The sequence below is a fragment of the Megalops cyprinoides genome, chromosome 4 (assembly GCF_013368585.1).
Source record: "Megalops cyprinoides isolate fMegCyp1 chromosome 4, fMegCyp1.pri, whole genome shotgun sequence".
Taxonomy (NCBI): Eukaryota; Metazoa; Chordata; class Actinopteri; order Elopiformes; family Megalopidae; genus Megalops; species Megalops cyprinoides.
The window spans coordinates 13,089,589-13,100,303 of NC_050586.1; the positions used below are offsets into that span (position 1 = coordinate 13,089,589).

Consider the following 10,715-nt stretch of genomic DNA (forward strand, 5'->3'; position numbering starts at 1 on the left):
TCCCTAACACCAGTGACCTGACGTGTTGCAATGCTGCATGTCTATGTCAGCGTGACTCTACGTCAGCATGTTGTGGACAAGACCTGGCATCTCATTGACTCCTCCTTGAGAAACTAGGCATGTGAGGACTGCAGCTGTGGAGAGTGCTGTGATGTATATGCACAGTTTGACTCCTCAGAAATTGCTGGGACATGAGAGAATCGCTTAGAATTGAGAACGAATCGTTTAGTTTTAACCGGAAAGGAAGTATGAGAGCAATGTTGTCTCAGTCCCAATAGTCGTGAGAGATGCAGACGACTTTCCACTCCCTGATTCCCTGGTTGGATGCCCACCCTTTTCCTATAATGTTTGTTGGGGTCCAAAGGTGAATGGCCGTCTCATATGTTGTCGACTGAGCAGTGAAGAACGGTCAGACAAAACTCATCCATTGAACTGCAGTCATGGTAAGTGTCTTTACATCTTAAGGAATAAGCTAAATAAGTTCGCCAAAATTCATTTCAGACCCGTTGTCTTAGGGTTTTAGTTTATTTTAATAGCATAGTGGGGTGTTTCCCTCATTACCTGCCAAACAGGAAATCAGATAGGCTTACTGAAATGTGTTTTTAAATTTAAAACAGAAGGTAGCACATGGTTTTACTCAATGCTATAAAAATGAGATGGAATTCTAATTTCAATTCATCATTATACGCTCAATTCATGAAATCCCAAAACTGAACTGAATATATTAACTGTAAAAGTATAATTTGTAATTAACAATAAATGTTTATGTATGAAAATATAAAAGAAAGTGCTATGAACCTGTTTGAAAATAAAAAGAAATCCCATGCAGCATAACATGTAAAGTTGCTTTGTTTAATTTCTTTTTACTTCACTATAAATTCAGTGAATGAGATGCATTTTTTAAGATTCTTGTATTTTGCAAATCTAAATCAAACTGCCGTGGAGCATTGGATATGACAAATTTTGAACCATTTTTGACAACATTATTGAATCATACTTTGACATTGTAGAAAACATGACCTTAATCTGAAGACTGTGTTCACTTCACTCCCGTTCTCCTGTAGCAAGCAGAATTGAAATGTAATAGCCACTTTTCAGATAATTCACTTAATCTTTCAAACACAAAACGTTAATTTGCCAATCTGAGGTCTTTCATTTAAAAGGGACAAATCTCTGGTGATCTTTGATCCCTGTCAGAAAAGTAGAGGATCTGTGACCTTGAACATAGTTATCCTTGAAATGTATCCCAATCTCCTTGGAATCCTGTATGGAAAGATAAAATGGCTTGAAATGGTCAGTAGAGGATTTATATACTCAGGGATACAAAACACATTGACCCACAATCATGTTCTCTGTTTCTGATATGCTTCCTCCCTCCCTTTCTGCCTGCATAGAAGTGTGCTGCTATAGCTTTGCTCCTGTGTGCTCAGCTTCATCTTCTTCATGGTGGCTGTGTCTCTTGGAGGATTAAACCAGGTAAAAGTTTACATTAACTTTCCACTGATTACATAGACACAGTCTGTTGCATCAACAATATACTGCCTCAATTAGATACATTACTGCCAGTGCTGTTAAGAGCCAACTATTAGAGAATGTACTGTGGAAACATTCCGGTCAGATTCAAACTAGAATTCAATATGATACACATAACATCTTTATGAACAACAGCACTTCAAAGGTAGAGCATTTTGACCAGTGAACTGACATGTGTGTTAATGCTGCATGTCTGTTCAGGTGAGACTCACTGTCAGGACTTTGTGGACAAGACCTGGCATCCCTTTGGCTCTAGATGGAGGAACTCTGCATGTCAGGACTGCACCTGTGAGCGGTGCTGCAATGCGTAAGTGCAGTAACAGAAATACCGAGCCATGTCTCAGTACTACACATGACACTGTCACAACCATGACAGACTGTGCCTGCAATGTTATTTTACATACTTTGTAGGTATGCGACGCCCAGGAAAATACCAGATGACTGCATGATGGAATTTGACCAGACAGAGTGTAAATACAAGGTGTTCAAGAAGAATGACCGCACACAGTCATGCCCAGTGCTTGCAGGAGTGTTGTAAGCTGATTCTTCCAAAGACAATAAAAGCTTCCCTCAAATAAACAACATTTTTTCTCATGTCTCATAATTTTCCCAGATATGTGTGTTTTGACTTGACATTTAAATCTGTTTTCTCTCCAAATAAGAAAAGGGTGAGTAATTTGTGTGCTCCAGTGGGCATCGTGTGTAACAACAACATGACTGGGAAGTAGAAAGGCAAAGTCAAGTGAAAATAAACATAGAAATCTGAGTTTCTATTTAACATATTGAATTGTACAATTGAATAAATTCACCCCATTTGATAACCCTGACTAGTCAATCAACAATTACTGCCTTTAAACACTGAAATTTAGGCAGGCTACAAGACACATTCATTAAAGAAAGTTTGACGTTGAATTCTAACACAAGTCTATATGCCTTATGGAGTGACAAATGACATCATTGTAACAAGCAATGAAACTGAGGAATATTATTCCTTGACCTTAAAAAACACTCAAGAGATTTGTGGAACCAAACAGAGAGAAGTGGAACAGAAACATTATGGCCAATGAATGAAAATATTTGTTTAAAGTTTAGCTCATAGACTCTTGGCCAGAGGATGGTGGGCGCTGTGGAGATGGACGTCTATGGGTTTTAGTGGGCTGTGGGTTCGTATGCATGCAGGCCAGCCTCTAAAGTGTGAAACAGCTGTCAGAATACCATCTGTCATGAGAGGCAGGTAGAATTCTGCACTCTGATCTCCTGGTTTGATGCCCGCCGTTTCCCAGCTTTGTGTATTTCCAAAGGTGAATGTCCTGTTTTACAACATAGCCATTCATTTGTAAATGTATTGATTTCCATCAATATTTATGTTTTCATTTTTAATAACATATGTTCACAGGTATGTTTTCCAGGTTTCATTTTCTATACGGCAGATCATTTTTCTTTATTTCAGGAATGATCATTTCTGAGTAACATTCTGCCATCAGCTCATATTCCTTACTAATGCTTTTGATACCAGAAGAGTCCTCTCACACATTTACATTAAGTCTTGATAAGTCCACGGGAAAGACCCAGGTTGATAATTGGCCCCTTAGGAAGAAACTCATTATTTTGTAGTGCACTTTTTTTGTAATGAACAAGAATAAATGAACACACCTTTCCAACACGACACAGAACTATTGCATTTAGCAGTGTGTTTTGACCACTGCCCTGACGTGTTGCAATGCTGCATGTCTATGTCAGCGTGACTCTACGTCAGCATGTTGTGGACAAGACCTGGCATCTCATTGACTCCTCCTTGAGAAACTAGGTATGTGAGGACTGCAGCTGTGGAGAGTGCTGTGATGTATATCAACAGTTTGACTCCTCAGAAACTGCAGAGACGTGAAAGAATCGTTTATAATTGAGTACCAAAGGTTTTTTTTTTTTTTTTTCACCGGATAGGAAGTTTGAGAGCAACCATATTGGGCAAAATGTTGTCTCAGTCCCAATAGTTGAGAGAGGTACACATGACTTTCCACTCTCTGATTCCCTGATTGGATGCCTACCCTTTCCCGACATTGTTTATGTCCAAAGGTGATTGGTCGTATTATCTATTGTCTACTGAGCAGTGAAGAACAGTCGAACAAAACTCATCCACTGAACTGCAGTCATGGTAAGTGTCTTTATATCTTCAGGAACAAGCTAAATAAGTTCACCAAAACTCATTTCAGATCTGTTGTCTGAGGTTTTAAGTTTAATTTAATAGCACAGTGAAATGTTTTCCTCATTGCCTGCCAAGCAGGAAATCAAATAGGCATGCTTACAGCTGTATTAAAAACTGAAGGTAACACATTTGTGACCAAACAGGAAATTGGATTGTGTTATTTGTAGTTATACAAAAACTGAAGGTAACAAGTGGTTTTACTCAGTACTGTAAAAATAAGGTGGACTTCTAATTTCAAATAATTAAATGCTAAATTCATGAAATCGCAAAACTGAATTAAATATATTAAGTGTAAAATGATATTTTGTAATTTATAATTGATTTAAATCTCTATGCATGAAAATATAAAAGAAAGTGCATGAGCCTGTTTGAAAATAAAAAGAAATCCCATGTTGGATAACATGTAAACTTGTTTTGTTTATTTTTTTTAACTTCACTGTAAATTCAATGAACCAGATGTGCATTTATTAAGATTCCTCTATTTTGCAAATCTAAATCGATAGACTGTTGAGCTTCAAATATGGGAAAATTTTGAACCATATTTCACATTTTTGAATCATAAATCATGACATTAATTTGTAGACTGTTCATTTCACTCCCGGTGTCCTGTAGAAAACAGAATTGAAATGTAATAGCCACTTTTCAGTTAATTCAGTTAGTCTTTCAAACACGAAAAGTTCTTTACTCCAATCTTCTTGGAATCATGTATGGAATAATAAAATGGCTTGAAATGTACAGTGGATGATTGTTACACTCAGGTACACAAAAGGCATTGTCCCACAGCCCTGTTCTGTGTTTCTGACATGCTTCATCCCTCCCTCTCTGCTTGTGTAGAAGTGTGCTGCTATAGCTTTGCTCCTGTGTGCTCAGCTCAATCTTCTCCATGGTGCCTGTTCTTACTTTAACGCGATTAAACCAGGTATGGCAGAAAGCAGTGCTTCAGAATAATACACACAGCCAAAATAAGATTGATTGATTTTGTCAAAATAGAGGGAAACAATATGAATTTAAAACTGGAAAAATGCACAACACTATTGAGTTGAATGTTAATAATACTTTAACCTACCTTCCCAAGCTGAGACAGAACTGTTGTATTTGGCAGTTCATTCTAACCAGTGACCTAATACATATGGTAACCCTGGATTTTTGTTTAGGCATGACTCATTGTCAAGACTTTGTGGACAAGACCTGGCATCCCGTTGGCTCTAAATGGAGGAACTCTGCATGTCAGGACTGCACCTGTGAGCGGTGCTGCAATGCGTAAGTGCAGCAACAGAAATACCGAGCCATGTCTCAGTACTACACATGACACTGTCACAACCATGACAGACTGTGCCTGCAATGTTATTTTACATACTTTGCAGGTATGTGACGCCCAGGAAAATACCAGATGACTGCATGATGGAATTTGACCAGACAGAGTGTAAATACAAGGTGTTCAAGAAGAATGACCGCACACAGTCATGCCCAGTGCTTGCAGGAGTGTTGTAAGCTGATTCTTCCAAAGACAATAAAAGCTTCCCTCAAATAAACAGCATTTTTTCTCATGTCTCATAATTTTCCCAGATATGTGTGTTTTGACTTGACATTTAAATCTGTTTTCTCTCCAAATAAGAAAAGGGTGAGTAATTTGTGTGCTCCAGTGGGCATCGTGTGTAACAACAACATGACTGGGAAGTAGAAAGGCAAAGCCAAGTGAAAATAATGACCTGTTGGATACCAATCAATCTGGATTCACTGCACTTCACTGGTTTGAGTCCTACCTCACAGACAGATCTTTCAAGGTATCATTCAGGTCTGCAAGGAACCTGCACCTACCTACCTGAACTCACTAACTGCAACCCTGTGTTCTCTCCATACTGCTATGATCTGCTGTCGAAAGGTGTCTGGTGTTCCAGACGCATTTCAGAGTAAGATCACTATCCATGGCTTTCTCTGCCGTTGTCCATTGATGGTAGAAAGTCGCTTTGGATAAAAGCGTCTGCTAAATAAATAAATGTAAATGTAAATGTAGAATGAGCTTCCATGCTCACATCTGTTCTGCCAAGTCCCTCTCTGTCTTCAAGAAGACACAGCTCTTCCACTCTCCCCTGAGCACCTGAAACACTCCTTAAAGGAACTTCTCATATCTCAAAATGGTCTCCTACTAAACTGTTTTTTTTTTTAAAGCATAATCTAATGGTTTAACGCACTTGTTAGCTTTATCTGCTGGTTTGTACCTTACCTGGAAACCTGGTCATGAAGTGCTTCTAATATTGTTGACTTCATATGGTTTTTCACTTGTGTTGTACTCTAGCCTCACCTGTAAATCACTTTGGATAACAATGTCTGCCAAATGAATAAATGTAAATGAAATGGTTGTTAGGTGGCTAGCTAGCTTGTCAACACTGATTGCATATTCTATGTCTATGCGCACTCAGGATGGTAACAGGAATATTCCACAAATACAGTTTCAAACGGACAGTGCATAGAGGCTTGAGAGAACTGATACAATTGTCCCAAAACAGAAAGCATTTAAGGAACTAGCTAGTTAGACTACAACCTCCTCTCCATCAGTGCCCACATGCTTCAGCCAGTTGCGGTGGGAGATGCCAATGTACACAGCTGCCATCATACTATTCCTTTACACTCAACTTTAAATTGACCATTTAAATATTGTAATTCATATAGCTGGTATGCATGTACAAACTTCCATACTGTCTCTTGCTTTTACGGTGTTATCTACTCAATGAATAATTTGAGGGAACACTTAGAACCAAGAAGGCTATGGTGTTTCTCCATTTTAAACATAAAAATAATAGGTTACTGATGTTTCTAAATGCAGAGCTATAAAATGGTAAAAAGGTTTGTCTTGAATCCAGAATGACTTTAGTTATTTATTTTTTTGGAAGTATCTGCTCAGCTTTCATAATTAGTGATTTGCAGCTACCTTCTAACAACAACTTCTAACAATCTAATGCCCACCAGCTCCATGCAGTAAGTGTGGTTTTCCATAGGGTGCAACTTTGTACCCCTCGTTTTAAGAATTAGGTGGTTGCATAAATTTAGTCTGAAACCCTAACCCTAATGTTGCGTAGAGGTGGTGATTCATGCCAAGTTGAATTTGTACCTCTATGGCAACTGCACTGGCATTCGATCACTCAAAAAAGTTTACTGTTTATTTGGTATAGCAAGCTGTCACTGTACTGGACAAAGTGTGTTTACCTTAGAACATCCAAAGGTCAGAAAACCCAAGCAAACAGAGGAAAATTATTCTCTGACCCCAGAAAAAGGCAATCAAGAGATTTTTGGAGCACAGTAGAGAATGACATTACAGCCAATGAATTAAAATATTGGCCCAATGCTTAGTTCATAGATTCTTAGCCAGAGGCTGGTGGGACCCATAGGGATGGATATCAATGGGCTTTAATGGGCTGTGGGTTCATATGCATTGCAGGGCAACCTTTGCAGAGTTAAAAAGCTGTAGCATGGCGTATTGGAAAAGAGCATGTTTTTTAACTGAAAGCTTGCTGGTTCGATCCTGCCCTGGGGCGCTGCTGCTCTCGGGCAAGGAATTTAACCCACAATTGTGCCAGTAAATATCCAGCTGTAAAAATGGATGAAACTGTAACCTGTGTAATTCAGTTATATAGTCAAATTGATTAAATGGATAAAATCGTAAGTCACTCTGGAGAATTCCCTCATTCCCTCAACATTTTGTATTTATTTTTCTATAGATACTTTAACAGACATATGTAGTAATATATTTTTAAGTTTGACAAGTTTTGACCAATTTTCCAAAATGAACCTTTAAAGTTCATTTTGCTCCTTATTTCCTGGGTGGAACACACATGAAATGTAATAGCCACTTTTTCTATTATTCAGTTTGTCATGCAAACACAAAATATGATTTGATTATCTATAATACTGTGTTTTGAGTAAAGATTCTCACCTCTCGCAGTATTTAATCTCTGTCGCAAAAGGGGATTTGTATGTTCTGAAGCAATGTATCACAGCGCCCCCTGTTAGTGATTCAGCAAAATTGCAGGGACAGTTCTCTTTTAAACAGATGCTCATCTGTTGAAAAAATATTTTGGGAAATGTAAATATATGAATATTTGTATATACATATATGTATATTTTGGGTTGAAGGGGGGATGCAAGATTTATACATTTGTATTATACATTTATATATTTGTATTGTCTGTTTCTGATATTTTCCTTTCCACCCTTTCTCCCTGTGCAGAAGTGTCTGGCTGTAGCTTTGCTCCTGTGTGCTCAGCTCCATCTTCTCCATGGTCAAAATACTGAAACCAGGTACTACAGAAAACTGTAGTACCTGGTAATTTGAATTTTAAAATGAAGAGAATGCACTATAATTTAATAGGATTAATCTAATATTAGCGAGAATAATTTAGCACACCTTTCCAAGATGCATTACATTACATTATAGTCATTTAGAAAGTTACCTTATCCAGAGTGACTTACAAAGTGCATCTAATAAAGTGGCATGAGACTTATATTATACAAACAGGACACCACTAACCACATAATATTGAATTTGGCAGTGCTTTTTGTCAAGTGATTTGACACGCGATAAGGAGGCATGTCTGTTTAGGCACAACTCACTGTCAGGACTTTGTGGACAAGACCTGGCATCCTATTGGCTCCAAATGGAGGAACTCTGCATGTCAGGACTGCACCTGTGAGTGGTGCTGCACTGCGTAAGTGTATCAATAGACACACACTATGTCTCAGTGCTAATACTGATATAGTAGCAACCATGACAAACTGTGCCTGACATTATAGTACATACTTCTATTCTTAGCAGATATTGACTTACAATGACTTACATTTCACATGCTATCCATTTTAAATAGCTGGCATAAATATTTAAGTCATTCATGTTACCTGTCTTGTACCATGGGTGTACCCAACATTAAATTTAAACCTGAAAATTTCTGTAACAGCTGTGCCCCTCTGCCACACCTCTATTCTAAGCCATTTAACATTTTCAAAGACTGGAAGAGGACAAATATACACACAGAAATAACATAAATGGCTTCTTCATACTGATAGTACTTTGTTCAAGCAACTACTCCCAAAACTACTGGCTGAGTAAGATCACCCAAGATTTGGGATTGTGTTTATGGTGTATCAGTGTTTGTGATACTTGAATTGATTAAACCATGAGAAACCCGATCAAATGCCGTTTAAGGAGCCTTCCTTTGATGACGCTGAATATATTTTTACAGGTACAGCACACTTGTGAGATTTCCAGATGACTGCATGATGGAGTTTCACAACAAAGAGTGTCAGTATAAGGTGTTTAAGAAGACTGACCATACACAGTTATGCCCAGTCTTTACGGGCCATTTGAAATGATGCGAGGTGACCTGACCAACAGAAGCCAAGGATGTTAGACATTCGAAAAGTTGGGGTTATCTCCCCCACATTAGTATTTTATTAATCCCCATTGGGTGAAGAGCTGGAGCAACCAAATGTCCTTGGACTGATCCTATTGTGTGTGTGTTTGTGTGTGTCTGTGCCACTAAACCACAAACATACATCACCCACATACCTGTCCCATCGCTAAAGCCCCACTACCAGGTACTGACCCCCAGTATTTGACCTCAGTCCAGGCAGTGTACCCCTGCTGTGTTGTTTGTGTGTGCCCTCCTTAAAGCCCTAAACTGGATACCTGACTCCTGTGTGCTCACTGACATAACATTAGAATGACAAAATAGCCCTGAATCCTGCTAAAACAGTTGAAAACTACCCCCTCAGTTTCAGTACCATTATAACTATCTGGTCAGGACTGTCAGGACTGTCAGGACTGTCTCACTCACCAATACTCAGCACCCTGGAGGCTACAACCCTGATTCCATGCTGGCTTTCTTGCTGCAGCTCTATGGAGGGTTGCATTTATGCACCTGTACCTTTTGTGAAGGATGACAACACTATATAAGGTGATCAAATATCTGTTAGCAATTATGATGCATGTGCTATTGAAATCCTGTCACATCTAATTACTTCATTTTTTATTTAACCTTAATTTCAACAGGTGGGGTCAATTGGTAACAAATTCTTTTTTACAGTAATGATCTGGAGGAGGGAATTATTTAGTCAAGTAGCCTAGGGGGTCATTAAATGACCAGACTGAAAGAGCCTGACGGGACACTATGAATGACACTTGGGAATCCCCTACTCTTTGCAGTGAGCAGCATAGGATCTTTAATGACCACAGAGTGCCAGGATCTTGGCTTAAAGTCTTGTCCGAAAGACAGTACTTCCCACAGTGAAGTCCGCCCCTCACTGCACTAGTTTCCTGTTAGGTCTAGAGGACTTCCCCCTACTGGCCTAAAAAACGCTTTTTCTAGCAGCAAACCAGGTTATCCCAGCGGCTCTCCTGTCAAATCACCAACAAAGCCCAGCCCTGATTAGCTTTAGCCATCAGGCAGGAGAGAGTTGCAGGATGGTGTAGTATGCCTGCTGGCCTTCAAATTTAATGTGCTCTAAATCGTATAGAGAAGTTAAAGACATGACCTTAGAAAAAAATACCCTTCCACATCGGAATAATTTTCTCTCTTCTCCCTTCACTCAGGAAAGAGTCAAAATTTGCAGTGTTGCACTTTCTCCACTAGGTGGCAGAGTTGAAATAAATGTGCTAAACGTTAAGAGTCTCTTGTTTAGTTCTTCAGATTACAATGAGCCATGCGTCGCTTAACGTCCACGATACGTTCTGTGATTTGGACGTTGTGCGAACATCATACAATATACAATATATGGTATACTATGTATTGTAGCATTAAACGCCTGACAGCACAATCGCTTTATTTCCGTGAGACATGAGATACACGTGTTGCGTGTGGGAAGCTTTGCCTTCACTACGTCCGGTTACGTCCGCTACGTCCCGTTCTGCGATCGGGATTTTTAAACTTTATTATAACCTTATAGGACTACGGACGTATATGCGAACGGATGTTGTCCGAATTGCATA

The 10,715-nt window shown here is 39.0% G+C and overlaps 2 long non-coding RNA genes across 3 annotated transcripts; both read left to right on the top strand.

The window, feature by feature from the left end:
• Nucleotides 1-354: 354 nt before the first annotated feature.
• LOC118777041 lies at nt 355-2,114 on the top strand. Its single transcript, XR_005004932.1, has 4 exons — nt 355-443; nt 1,395-1,476; nt 1,735-1,840; nt 1,945-2,114. It is a non-coding gene; the product is annotated as an uncharacterized LOC118777041 (long non-coding RNA).
• A 1,361-nt stretch (nt 2,115-3,475) lies between these two features.
• Nucleotides 3,476-5,173, top strand: LOC118777042. 2 transcript variants are annotated; one of them, XR_005004933.1, is made up of 4 exons: nt 3,476-3,685; nt 4,571-4,655; nt 4,891-4,996; nt 5,101-5,173. It is a non-coding gene; the product is annotated as an uncharacterized LOC118777042 (long non-coding RNA). The 2 variants fall into 2 exon arrangements; XR_005004934.1 differs by lacking the exon at nt 4,571-4,655 and having other exon boundaries at nt 3,479-3,685.
• Nucleotides 5,174-10,715: the final 5,542 nt, after the last annotated feature.